The sequence below is a fragment of the Prinia subflava genome, chromosome 1 (genome assembly GCF_021018805.1).
Source record: "Prinia subflava isolate CZ2003 ecotype Zambia chromosome 1, Cam_Psub_1.2, whole genome shotgun sequence".
NCBI classification, from domain to species: Eukaryota; Metazoa; Chordata; class Aves; order Passeriformes; family Cisticolidae; genus Prinia; species Prinia subflava.
The window spans coordinates 18,806,463-18,820,077 of NC_086247.1; the positions used below are offsets into that span (position 1 = coordinate 18,806,463).

A 13,615-nucleotide genomic window follows, 5' to 3' on the forward strand; every position below is an offset into this window, starting at 1 on the left:
GAGGTTTCGAGAATCCCAGAGACAGGAATGTTTTCCATTGAAAAGATTTTAAAACAGCAATGGGTTTTGAGGAAAATCTGTTCCACAGCTGCAAAACATGACCAGTCAGAAAAATATAGTCTTGCTAAGATTGTAAGCTGTAACTGATTCTTGTGGGAACAATGCAGGCATTTTTAATACATACACGTGCTAAACAGGCTAGTTGTATATAAGAGCTTCAGACTTAATCCAGAATTAAAATTCTGGATTCCAGAACAAACCCCAACCTGCTTAAAATGTCTTCAAGACCTTCACCCATAAAAGATTATATAAATTCTCTAAGTGGACAGCCCTGGGTTAATAGCTAATATAATTATACCCTGTTTGTACTGACCAGATAGCAAAGATGTGGCAGCACACAGGCACAACTCACACACATCAGTCCGTGTCTAACTACAGTGCCCTTGGGGCACTACACACACAAGGGCATGTTCCACCAGGTGATTGTTTTTCATGGCTACTGGTTCCAAAATTAGCCAAGCCCCAAACTGACCAATTTCTGCAGGTAGCGTTACAGGCTTCCCTGGCTTTCAGGCTTCACCAATTACCACTGCTCCTCATGGGCCTTCCTCCTGCTCTGCACTGCAGATATTCGTGCAGCACAGCGGCTCTGAGGCACACAATAAATTGGTACCTTCTGCTTGTTATACCTGCAAGAAGCAAAACACTAAGGAGTTTAGCAGATATTTATGCTCCTCAAAATAGCCAGGACTGATTCACATTTACCCTGACTCACATAAGTTATCACAATCACATTACTTTCAGCAAAAACATCAGTTAAAAGGAATTTGTGTCAGGGCCACAAGCAAAGAACTATTCCATTACAGCATGCCTGTGCTGGGAAGTTGTTAACATCTTCAGCAATTCCCTTAGGAAATGTCAACAGCAGCACCAGAAAAAAGCAAACATATTTGTTTGTCTAAATATTAAGAAGAGCCTGGAACAGTTTCTAAAATGTCAACAAGAAAACCACACTCCAAACCAGCATGATTTCTTTTTGTTGCAAACATAAATAGTTCTTATGTTAGTTTGGAAAGCAGTCAATGGGGAGTCAGCCTGGGTACCAAAGAAAAGCAGATATTCTTCTTCATAGTATGCAAGGAACATTTTAACCAGGCAAAATGAAAGCCTACTATGTCTCTCTAGGATAAGAAAAGTAAGCATGCAAATATCATGCTTTTAGAAAAAGAGGGAAGACTAAAGGATGGCTAATATTTGACAGCTGCTGTGTTACTGTTTCCTGTACACAGTGAAGGGTGAAGTATCTTGCACTTAACATATTGTTTATTTCTTTTACATTCTGCATAACACAGTCACAAGACTCTAGTATTAACAGCTGCATTAACAAAACCCACTTTCCAAATATACAACATTCTTAAGAAACCTTCCACATTTTATAATATGCTAATCATTATTCAGTATTTCAGTGTCCTCATTACATAATAGAAATGATATAATATCATTGTTATTATCTTTACTGTGTGATAATTAGCAGTGCTGCACTCATTGGTTGTAATCTTTTTTTGATTGCAAATAGACCCATATAAAATCAGCTGGAGCTTCATTCCCTCTGCCCCTCAGAAAAACATTCACCTGTGTATCAGATGCTGATCCCATCCATGCCATCTGGAGAGGAGAGAAAGGCTGCAGTGTTCAAACTGAGGTGTCAAGCATAACTAATATCCAGCAACAATAGGCCTGGATTTTACTCTTTCCATAGAATTTTAGTGAGTAGGAAATTGCTTTATGATATGGAAATAGAAACCAAGCCACAGTCAGGTACTGTCCTTTATTCAAAGCTTGTTTATTATCCTGCAAAACATCTGGAAGAGACAATCACCTGCAAGACTCTAGATAATTCCACATGGTTCTCTCTTCTCTAGCTAGCATGAGGCAAGCCCTTCTTGAGCTCTCCCTTCACTAAATCCTCTGTTAGCTACATCCAGCTCTCCACAGCCAGGTCTACCAGCCAAACCCTATCTAGCCCTGTTTAAGCCAAAATTTCTTTACCATGTCTCAGACTTCCTGGAAACTGCCAAGAGAGGACACAGGGCCTCCACCACAGGTTATGTGATAAACTACTTTTGTCACTGGTTTTTCCACTTGAGAGTCTGGGATATACAACATCATCTGATTCATTTATCATAAATAATTAACAAGACTCCTCCCAGTTCAATTGTTTGTTTGCTATTGCTCTACAAATAAGGACAGAACTTTAATAGACTATAAATGTGCACTTGTGCTTCAAATATTTTAGGAACTTGCTATATAAAAGTAAAAATAAAGTTCCCATTAACAATACAATACAACAGTTATTCTGTCACTGTAAGTTTCCATGCTTATCACATCTCAAATTATTTACAGGTTCTTTTCTTTATTCACTTTTCCTAACAAGCAGAAGGATATTTTTCACTGCTGAACACTTGAGCTGGAAGCTGAAAGTCAGGTTAGATGCTTACTCATCAATTAATAATTAGGATTTTACAGGTCAGGTTCTGCCCCAGTGTCAGCTATCAAGTTACTTTTCACTGCAGCCATGTTAAACAGAAACCCCCATCCATAGCCTGTACTGATAATCATAAATGTAACTACTTCTGTCCATGGGAGTTGATGGTTACCAGACAGAAAAAGGACAGGCTGGGAACAGAAATGAGCTCAGCTCTTCTGAATGTGTTCCAGTGAAAACAGACAAGAAATCCACTGACTACCCTCCCAGCTCTTAATGCCTTACCTTAAGCAGGAACAAAAGCCCACAGCCATGACTTTTGTGAACAGCAGACATGTGGCATAAAGACATAAAGCCAGTTCTATCTTTTTGTTTTGAAGAACTCCTCAATTTGACTTGGAGTTAAAAGTATTAAGAAAAAAATTCTAACTCAAAAAGGCAGGAATCAGAGAGCAATGAGGTCTCCAGCTGGTGCTCCTGTTCCTGATGAAAAGTGATTTGTGAGGAAAGAAAAGCTGAAACTGGGCATGCATATCAAGGGGATAGAAGGAATCCTACCTCCCCTGCCTCACACACTGATGCTGTGTCTCTTCTGGACCCTGCTGATAACATATGCTCCTGAGGCACCTTCTCTTATTATCACAGACAGTGCACACAAGCTATACCAGCCTTCTCTAGTATTCTTGATCTCCTATAAACACCACACGGTTCCACACATTTAATCTGCTTTATATCTTCAAAAGGAAGATATTATTTGGGGAATTTAAGGGAATGTACTTAATTCAAAAGAGGTTTAGGAGCATTCTTGCTTATAAGGTGTTTTGAGGATGAGTTATCTAATAAGAAAGGCCCATTAAATACAGTAAGATGATTCTCAACATATTTTGAATAGAGTAAGATGATTACTTTTTTTCCTCAGTTGTGCCCCTCAGATCTCTAATTCCCACTGGAACAGAGGGAATATGCCCAGGAAAAACCCTCTATTACTATTCCTACTTGTGACTACAACATGACTTGAAGTTCTGCTGCAAAGACATCTAGCAGCTGAGACAATTTGGTTCTGATGCAGAGCAGTCTCGTTTCCAGCCTATAATCTCTTTCTGCTAGTGATGTAAATATATTTTTCATATCAGTGAGTGAGTCTGGTGCCTAAAGATTACAGAGGGCGGGAAAAGAGCTTCCCACTCTCTTGACAATATTTTGACTCTGTGCATCTCTTTATATTTCTCTTTGTGCAACCAAAAAAAGGCCTGACAACAGGATTAGAGATACCTGTAAAGTCAAATACATCTGCTTTTGCAGAACTAGGGGCAAGATGTGAAGTTATAAAAATAGTGAAAAGGCTCCATTATCTGAAATCAAGTCTCCACTTAATCACATTTAATCTCTTTATCACCCATGTAACATGTTCCATTTTCTTTTTGGAAGGAGAGGCACTGGTCCCACTGGATATAGTCATTCTTTTTGAATTCTTTCAGGGCCCCGGGGAGACATGTGAAACATAAGGAGGAAAGCAACTCTGCTATTCAAAGAAAGAAGAGCACAAAAGATGCTCTCACTTTGTGAGAAGCTTTACTTAAAGGAGGACAGAAACCCAAAATGTCCAAGGAAGGACTACCAAGTAACAGGAGGGATAAGCAAAGGTGAGAGAGAGGCCTTTCATATCAAGGGATGTTGTGATGCCTTTTATCTCCAGTACTGGGGATACTGGACCCAGCATTTAAATACAACAACTGCTGCTGTACACTGGCAGCACTGCGAATCACTGGTTAGGTTGGGCATCAGCATAAAGCAAATATGAGAGGCTATCAACAGTGATACCTTTTCCACAGAGTTTCTTCTTCACCTGTATCATCAGAACATGTACTCAGGAACCAGCAGAGTTGTACTCAGGAATCAGCAGAACCAGTACACTTTACATCCCAGGGACTTTCTCTTTAGGAACACATCTGCTGGAGCCCATCAATATCCTGCAACACAACAACCTGCAGCCTCAAGTCTGATGAGTCTGGATGTGTGATGGACAGGCAGCTATGTAAGTCTGCACCAAAGCATTTGGGGAATATATACATATTTTTAAACATGACATTTTTATTGGGGTTTTCAGTTCACTTACTGGAGCTCAATTCAGTCAGTATGCCAACTGCATCCCAAGTACCACTACATTTTGGCCAGCAAGTCAGGCAGATCAGCAGATTTTTAAGGAACAGAGCATTAGCTCTGTAGTTAATGAAGTTCTGGGCCAAAAAATGTCCACTGTTAAGGGAAAGCTGTCCACGAGTAGCCTTGAGCAGGCTCTTCACCAAGGTCACAGTATGTTTGGTATGCACTTAGTTATGCTTTCCTGTGTGATCTACCAGTCTCAAAGCCAATGGGTTACGTTATCTTTATGACTTAGACTTGACTTAAATTAAGATCTATTTAGTTAATTTCCCAGCAACTCAAGACACATTCAGTCATTTACATCATCAGTATGTCCTGAAGTAGGGAACACAAGGTTTCAGAGCTGCTGGCTGAAGACCCAGACAGCTCTGGCTGACAGCAGAAAGAGTGTAGGCTGCAGCTGCTCCTCGTTCTAGAGTTACTACATTATGGGTAGACTTTGATGATCAAACTTCTGCCTTCTGTATTTCTGCTTATTGTACTTTGCCCATCTTGCTATATACCAAAGCTGGAAAAAGTCTATTTCTGTTCAGCCCACCAGCTATTGTTTCAAAAACAATCAAACAGTACCACATTGGTTAAGACTCTTATTTCAGCACATATAAACATGTTTTGTGACCTTTCCAAGGCCCTGTTTCTATAGAATTCAAATATATTACTAATTCTAAATATGAGAAAATTGCACCTTCCAGTAAGTCAACTAAGACTGCTAAAACATTACAGCATAAGTCCTGACTCCCAACATAGCAAGAATCATAACATTTCCAGTATGTTACCAGAATATTGGTTACATAGGCTTGTCTTTTCATTCTGATACGCTTCAGACAAGGCTGCTTGTTGCCCTAGAATGAGTACAAGGATAAAAGTGCAAAGGTTCAGGACACATTACAGTATATCCAAGATGCAGCACCAATACTCTCAATTCACAAGCATTGTTACATAAAATTGTTCAAAATTACAACACATAGTTGTAGAATCACAAAATAGTTTAGGTTTGAGGAGACCTTTAGCACTTACCTGCTCTAAAGTCTTGCCCAAAGCAAAGTCAGCTTTGAAGATAGGACTGACACTGAAGTCAGGACGAGAGAGAGCATTGTCCAGTTAACTCTTGTATGTCTCCAAGGAAGGACACAGCCAAGACAAGTCATTCTTTCCCTCAATTCAGCACTCACAAGATGGCACCAAAGTATTGGGCCCAGAACTTTGGGCTCCACAGTATGAGAAAGGCACTGACAAACTGGAGCCAGAAGAATTGGTTTCTCCATACAAAAGCAACAAAATCAAATAAAACCAGTACCAATTTTTGGCCAATCTAGTAGAGACCGTTGCCTTTTCTTGTCATTGGAAAATATTGCTAATATAAATTATTTAATTTAAATTAATATTTGCTATAAATTTAATAATTTCTATTTTTAAAAATAGGGCTTATTTTCCATTTCTGACAGTCAGTTTCTGGTTGTCTCATTTCAATTTTCTTTTTCTCTAGTAACTTAATATTCCAAACAGAGACACTGCACTTTAACCTGATGCTTCCAAACAAGCACACCTCTTGCCTTCCATATTTACTTTGACTCCCAAATCTTGACCAAATTTGTATATTTAGAGGTTCCTAGATACAGTTTTCAAGCATATGAATTTTTTTGAAAAACACCTTCAGCAAGGAGACATACAATTTGTTTCAGTGTCACAGTCTCCTTTCAAATATCAGAGAACTCCTACCATGAATAACTTGTACATATCTCAGGGGGATTTTCATAGATATTAGAGGAAACAAATCAGCCTTAAGCAATGTCCTTGTGAAACATACTGCATACCACATTTTTATTAATTTCTGTACAGCTTCAAATGTCAGCTTCATGGCATATGTAGTAGACGTGCAAAAGTACCTGCTTCTTTCTCAACACACTAACAGCTGCATGTATAAATAAACATCAGTTCTTATGGTTACCAGAGAGTCAACACAAAACACGTTTTCATTTGGGATGTTTTTTTAACCCCTGCTGTGAAGATAAACAAAATTGCATCACTGAAATGTCTACAAATAGACAGCGACAGAGCCGCGAGAGCTCCCCCGCGTGGGTCAGGATGGCCGAGCGGTCTAAGGCGCTGCGTTCAGGTCGCAGTCTCCCCTGGAGGCGTGGGTTCGAATCCCACTCCTGACAGCCCTGTTTTGGGATTGGAGCTTTTGGTTTTGCCTGCTTCCGAAAAAGGAGGCTGAGGGAAGGCTGCATCGCACCCCGCAGCTTCCCCAGGAGGGAAAGGGAAGGCGCTGCTCCCATCGTGCCGGTATCCGCTGACAGGAGGAGCGGGAATGGTTCAAGGCTCTGTCAGGAGAGGTTCAGATTGGACACCAGAAAGCCCTTCTTTACTGAGAAGGCAGTACAAAACTAGAACACGCTTCCCAGCGAGGTGGTCGGTGCCCCAAGCTGCCAATGATTAAGAGGCTTTTGGACAATCCACTTAAAAATTTGCTTCAACATTTGATCAGCCCTAAATTGGTCAGGCTCGGGTGATCACTACAGGTTCCTGCCAACTGAACTTTCTATTCTACTCTGTTCTATTCTAAGGTTTAAAAATGCTGTCTTAATTTAAAATGGAAAATCTAACTGTTTCAGCCTAAAGCAGGGAGTAGTTCATAGTGCAGCTCCCAAAGTTTTGCTTGCCCTCCACCACCAGGGCTGCACCTTCCCTGCACCCGCTCTGGCTGCCAGGGCAGGCACCTCACCTGTGCAGGGAGAAAGGTCACTGTCCCCAGGCTGGGCTCCTGCTGCTTTAGGGAGTGGCACCCACTGCCAGGCAATCACCCCCATAGGTTTGGCACTGCTTAAGTGGCAGGAGAAGGGGAGTGAGAAAAGGAGAGCACAAAAAGAGGAAGGCAAGACCTCCCTCTCTGCCTCTTTTGCCAGAGGTGAATTGTTATTTTGGCTCCAGACGTTTTCTAAAACTACAGCTTCCAACTCAACGTTAGATGCTTTTTTTCTTACTTTTACTTGCTGTCCAAAATACTCTGGTTATTGCTTTGTGTTCTTGATTTTTTTAAAATTCAAAAACCTCTCAAAAGCAGATATGAACCAGTGAACTAATTAAATTTTCAGGCTATATATTTAGCATTAAATACACATTAAGTGAAATTCTAGAATATAAAGTATTTCTGAGAAACAAGATCACAATCAACAGTCACAAGAACATTCTTCCCATGAATGAAGTGGAAGACTAGGATTTTTAGTTAATGCTAGATATCCAGCACTGCAAACACTCAGCAGACATACAATAAAGAGCTCTGAAAACACATAATACTAAATCATTATAAATGACCAGCTAAAATAAGTGAATCAATGAATTATTCCAGGGGAAGAAACAAACTGAGGTAGCGTTTTAATTATAAATATGATAATAACATAGACTCTAACAGAGGTAACTAATTCCTTCCATCTGCAAATACTACTGAACAGTCCTTGAGTAAAGTGTTTACCTGCACAAAATACTTCTGCACCACACCTTGTCTACAGAAGATATATATCTGGTTTTGTCCAGGACTTAACCCACGGGGTGATGTTAATCCATTTATTCTTACTAGGCCAGCAGCACTACAGGCTGTCGATGTATACTGACATGCTTTCATCTCCTGAACTGTTAAATTGTTTAATTACACATTCCTGACAGCAATTCTACCAGTGTTGGAATTATGAAAGCAACACATTTGCCTGCTGTGAACACACAGAAAGTCCAACATGTCTGGGTCTGCCAAACAAAATCAAATCAATAGCAGCCACCTCAGTCAGCAACCCTGAACTCTGAAACTGCAGGACACAGAGCTGGATTGTCTTCCTGTAGGATCCATTTCAGACAAAGCCTGAAATCATCATCAAGTCCCACCAACACAATTCACAATAGTAGTATATTATCTACTTTATAGAGGCATCAAATCAATATTATTAGAAGTAATTTTATATAAACTAAGAAGGTAGACTCTTCCTAAAGTTTGAAGAAAAAATAAAACTGAGGTAGAAACATATATATATATACACATATAAACCATTAAATAATTTTATTTCAGAAGATAAACAGTAACTCTTGAACCTCCTTAGCTTCATTTCAATTATAATATGAATATTGAGATCATATGAATCAGAACAGGTGTACCTACAGTATGAGATGGTTTAAGCATCCTAGAAAACTAAAAATGAGAAACTATTAAATAAGTATGCATTCAAATACCTGTTCAGGACTGTAGCTTTTTTCTACAATCCCTTCCTGATCTTACTTTGATCCCCACTGAGAGGCTTACATGGGGGGCAGAGAGAGAGGGAGAACTACACAGGGCTCTGGCCACAAATCAGGATAAGAAAATCCCTAATTCCAGTGGCAGTTCACAAGTTACTTCAGTGGTCCTAGGATTCATCCCATGATGCAAATTTTCTGTGAAATAGCAGCAACGTTACAGATGCACAGAGCCACAGCCAACTCTGCAGCCTAGCTACAAACCTCTTCATGGTTTGTAGTTAAGAGCATTTCCCTTCTAGTAACACATTGTAATGGGTAAATTATATATACAGTTAAGATTTAATTTGGATTTTCAATATAATCACAAAATAAAACATAATATTCTTCCAAGCCAACTCTTCCATAATTACAGACTATAAGAATGACCAAAACTAAAGAGAGAAAGGGAGGGTCAGATTACAGGCCATCACAAACAACAGAGACCATAGGATTTCATTAAGAAATCTCTGTATAAAGTTCAATTCCTTATTCTCAAGCAGATCATTTTTCCTGGATTAAAGGCCTGAACAGAACAAAATAATCTGTCATGTCCTTCATTAATGTTATGTATGTAACTGTCACTTTTACACATATGCACCAAATTTTGGCAAAACACAGAAACTGGCAAAACTGACATAAACAAATTCTGTGGAGGCAAGTCTCTTTCTATAAATTTACCTTCAGAAACTTTCACAAGGTAGACTAGACAGAATCTAGAGAGGTATTTGAAGGAAAGAAAGACAACCACTTAAAAATCTGATTATCAGCATGTATGCCTGGCATTTCATAATCACATGCTGATATCTGCACTCTTTTATCTACAAGCTATTTAGTGAGACTAGGAAACTCTTCACATGAATATGTTCAGCCCTCTAGTCAATTTAAAACTAAAATAATCATATTACCTAGACAAGATCTTCAGACTTAAACAACTTTCATTATTAAAGGAAGCACATGATCATCTTTTTCTGAGAGAGAAACTGCATGTGTCTTAGCCATTGCTAGTCACAGAGATTGAGACCAAACTCTCAACATTTGTATGTGCTGTGAATATTTCCTGTGAGAAAATGTCACAAGGTGAGAAGTACAGAAAAATAAAGAGCTCAGAATTTTTTTCTCTCTATAGCATGGTGCATGAGGCAGCACTTCTGGTAAGTAAGATTCAGAGAATGGCAAATCTTTTTTTCTTGTCTCTCTCTCTCTTTTTTCTTTTTTTTTAAGAGAGAGACTATACACTTTTTCAAACAAATGTATTTCAGGGTGCCAATGCAAACAGGAGGTAAAAGCCACAGAAAGCTGTTGTGCTTCACCAAAGACCAGTTTGCTTTAAGGAAGCCTCTACTAAATACAACCCCTAAATTAATAAGGAATAAAGATTCCCCTGCAGCTCCAGCCGAAGCTGTACATGTGAGTAGAGTGCTTATTGACCAGAAGGGGAAAGAACAGAGGCAGCCCCCACACTCTCTGTGAAATCCCCTTGAAGAGGTTTCAGGGAAATAGATAATTTTGTGGGCAAGCTGGAACTCTACCATTACCACTACTGCACCATCCTACATGTGAGGATATTGCCACACAGAACTTATTTCTTCAGATAAATTTTTTTCTCACAAAGAAATGGTTATTAACAAACTTTTATGGTGTTATGAATGTTGCCTATGGACTAGGGGAGAATACAGCACAGCAGAGACCATCTCATATGCTCATCACAAAGCAGAATAGATACCCAGATCTGATGATCTTGCCACTCAGCAAGAGCCACTGGACGAATGAAATAGATGGAAACTGCTTCCAGTATTTCTCTCCTGACACCAAAGTCACACATCACTTTGAAAAGATTTAGATGAAGTTCAGATAAGTATATGTTAAGTGTGTGGACACTGAGGGAGTTTTGAGTTATCTCATTCCTTGTACTGCTCATTAGTGGATAGGACAGTGTATTTCCAACACTTTGTGGTTTTCAAAGTTTTTTTTTAAACCAAAGTAAAAAGAATAATCAGGATACCACAGCTCACCTGCTCCCTTTATCATTGAAGCAAGCTCATACTGACAGTTCAAAGCATGTCTGAATTTGCGTTTATCTTACCGAGAAACAATCCATTACCAGCTGCTAATAATCTTTTTTTTGCCCTAATGAAACTACCTTGAAAGGAATATACCTGGGGTTCCAGGCTGTTCACAGTTATTAAAACATGAAAATTGGAGTAACTCTGTTAAGGATATTGATGGTTAACGCTAATTTTAATTAAATGTCAGCTTTATGAACTGGAACGAACTCAGACAATGCAAGTCAATCGTTGTATTAAAGATGACACATGCAGCACCTCTTCTCTCAGTACAAGCATCCTGGATCTCCACTGGCATAACTCATACTGCAGAGGGACAGGCCCAAAGGGCAGTTTTGGCATGAGGAAACAGAGGTGCCTGGAAAGTGAAAATAACACAGAGCTGTTTCTGATAGCACAGAGACCCATGTGACAGCAGAGGCAAAAAGCTACCTGCCACAAGCCATGCTTGCACCTGGATCTCCTACAGACAGACAGAGGGCAACGTTCCCTATGTTGCTCATAAGGATTCCTGTCTTTGTCATGAGCTGTGGAGGCATCTAGCATTTCTCCATAATACCCAGAGAAACAAGTTCATTCTGTTTACAACTAGGTTATCATAATAAATGCCAAAATATTTCTCATCTCTCACAGTTATAAAAGTCAGGTAAAATGCAATGATTTGGCAAAAGGTACATAACCTTTTAATGCCATCTTCAGTTCTTGGAACTACTCTCATAGCTGTTTTGCTCTTACTGTGCATCTGTTGCCTTTATTTGTCCCCTTGCCAGGAGACTCCCCATCTACTATATACATTTGAAAGAAGTATACAGGCTAAGCAGGAAGCTTTACCTATTCTAGTCTTCAGACTCACATTTTCATAAAAATAGCAGGAATAGAAAAAGATATTAGAATAGAATTATAGAATAGTTTGGGCTGGAAGGGTCATCTAGTTCCAATCCCCCTGCCATGGGCAGGGACACTTCCCACTAGACCAGTCCCACTTGGCCTGGCCTTGAACACTTCCAAGCACCCACAACTTCTCTGGACAACCTGGTCCATGGTTCCAACATCTTCACAGTAAGGAATTTCTTCCTAATATCTAATCTAATCCTACCCCCGGTAGTTTAAATACTTACCCCTTGTTCTACCACTATACATCCTTTTAAAAGTCCCCCTCCAGCTCTTCCACAGCCCCTCTTTAGGTGCTGAAAGATGCTATGAGGTCTCCCTGGAGCCTTCTCTTTTCCAGCCTAAACAGCTCCCAATTCTCACAATCTGACTTCACAGGAGAGGTGTTCAGCCTTCTGACTATCTCTGTTTGTCTTCTCTGGACTTGTTCCAACAGGTTCATTTCCTTTGTGTGTTGGGGACCGCAGGGCTGGACACAACATTCCAGGTGGGATCTCACAAGAGCAGAGCCAAGGACCAGAATCCCCTCCATAGCCCTGCTGCCCATGCTGCTTTTGATGCAGCCCAGGACACATTTGGCTTTCTGGGCTGCAAGCACATTTTAAGCTATTGATCCACCAACATATCCAAAGTCCTTTTCCTCAGGGCTGCTTCCTCAGGACCTTGTACCTGGCCTTGTTGAACTTCATAGGGGTTGGAATGGACCCATTTCTCAAGCCTGTCCATGCTCCTTTGGATGGCACCCCTTCCCTCCAGTGTGTCAGCTACACCACACAGCTTGTGTCATTGCCAAACTTGCCAAGGATGCCTTCAATCCCCCTGCCCATGTCACCAACAAAACTGTAAACACCAGCGGTCCAATACTGACCCCTGCAAAATGCCACCTGTCACTGCTCTGCACGTGGATATCAAGCCCTTGACAGCAACTTTTTGACTTTGAACAACCAGCCAGTTCCTTATCCACTGAGTGGTGCATCCATCAAATCCATGGCTCTCCACGTTAGAGCCAAAGGATGTCATGTGGGAGTGTCAAATGCTTTGCACAACTCCGAGTAGATGACATCTGTTGCTCTTTCCTTATCCACCAGCACCGTACCAAGTCACAGAAGGCCACCAGATTTTTCAGGCATGATTTGCTCTTAGTGAAACTGGGTTGTCTGTCATATGTCTGTACATATTTTGCATGTACCTTAGCACAGTTTCTATGAGAATCTGCTCCATGATCTTGCCAGGCACAGAGGTGAGACCAACTGGCCTGCAGTTCCTCAGGTATCCTATTTTTATCCTTTTTAAAACTAGAGGTTAAGGATTTCCCCTTTCCAGTCAGTGGGAACTTCACCAGACTGCCATGAATTTTTGAGTATTATGGATAGTGGCTTGGAAACTCCTCTGAGAACTCCCTCAGGTCCCACGGATGCATCTCATCAGGTCCCATGGACTTGTGCACCTTCATGTTCTTTACATGGCCTTGAACCTGATCTTCTCCAGCATGTGCTTCTTCATTCTCCTGGTTCCTGCCTTTGCTTTCTGTGACTTGGGCAGTGTGGCAGGAGCACTTGTTGGTGAAAACTGAGGCAAAAGAGGCATTGGATGCCTCAACCTTCTCCATACCCCAGGTAACAAGGTTGCCCATTTCCTTCTGGAGAGGGCCCACAATTTCCCTAGTCAGTCTTTTATTACTGAGGTTCCTATAGAAACTTTTCTTGTTGCCATTGATGTTCCCGAGTAGATTTGATCCCATCAGGGTTTT

General features: G+C 40.5%; 1 protein-coding gene and 1 non-coding gene across 5 annotated transcripts in view; one reads left to right on the forward strand and one right to left on the reverse strand.

Annotated features, from left to right (window-relative positions):
- Window positions 1-13,615, reverse strand: part of OXR1 (oxidation resistance 1) — a 262,529-nt gene that overhangs the window by 205,738 nt on the left and 43,176 nt on the right. The window lies entirely within an intron of this gene.
- TRNAL-CAG (transfer RNA leucine (anticodon CAG)) lies at window positions 6,728-6,810 on the forward strand. Its single transcript has one exon. It is a non-coding gene; the product is annotated as a tRNA-Leu (tRNA).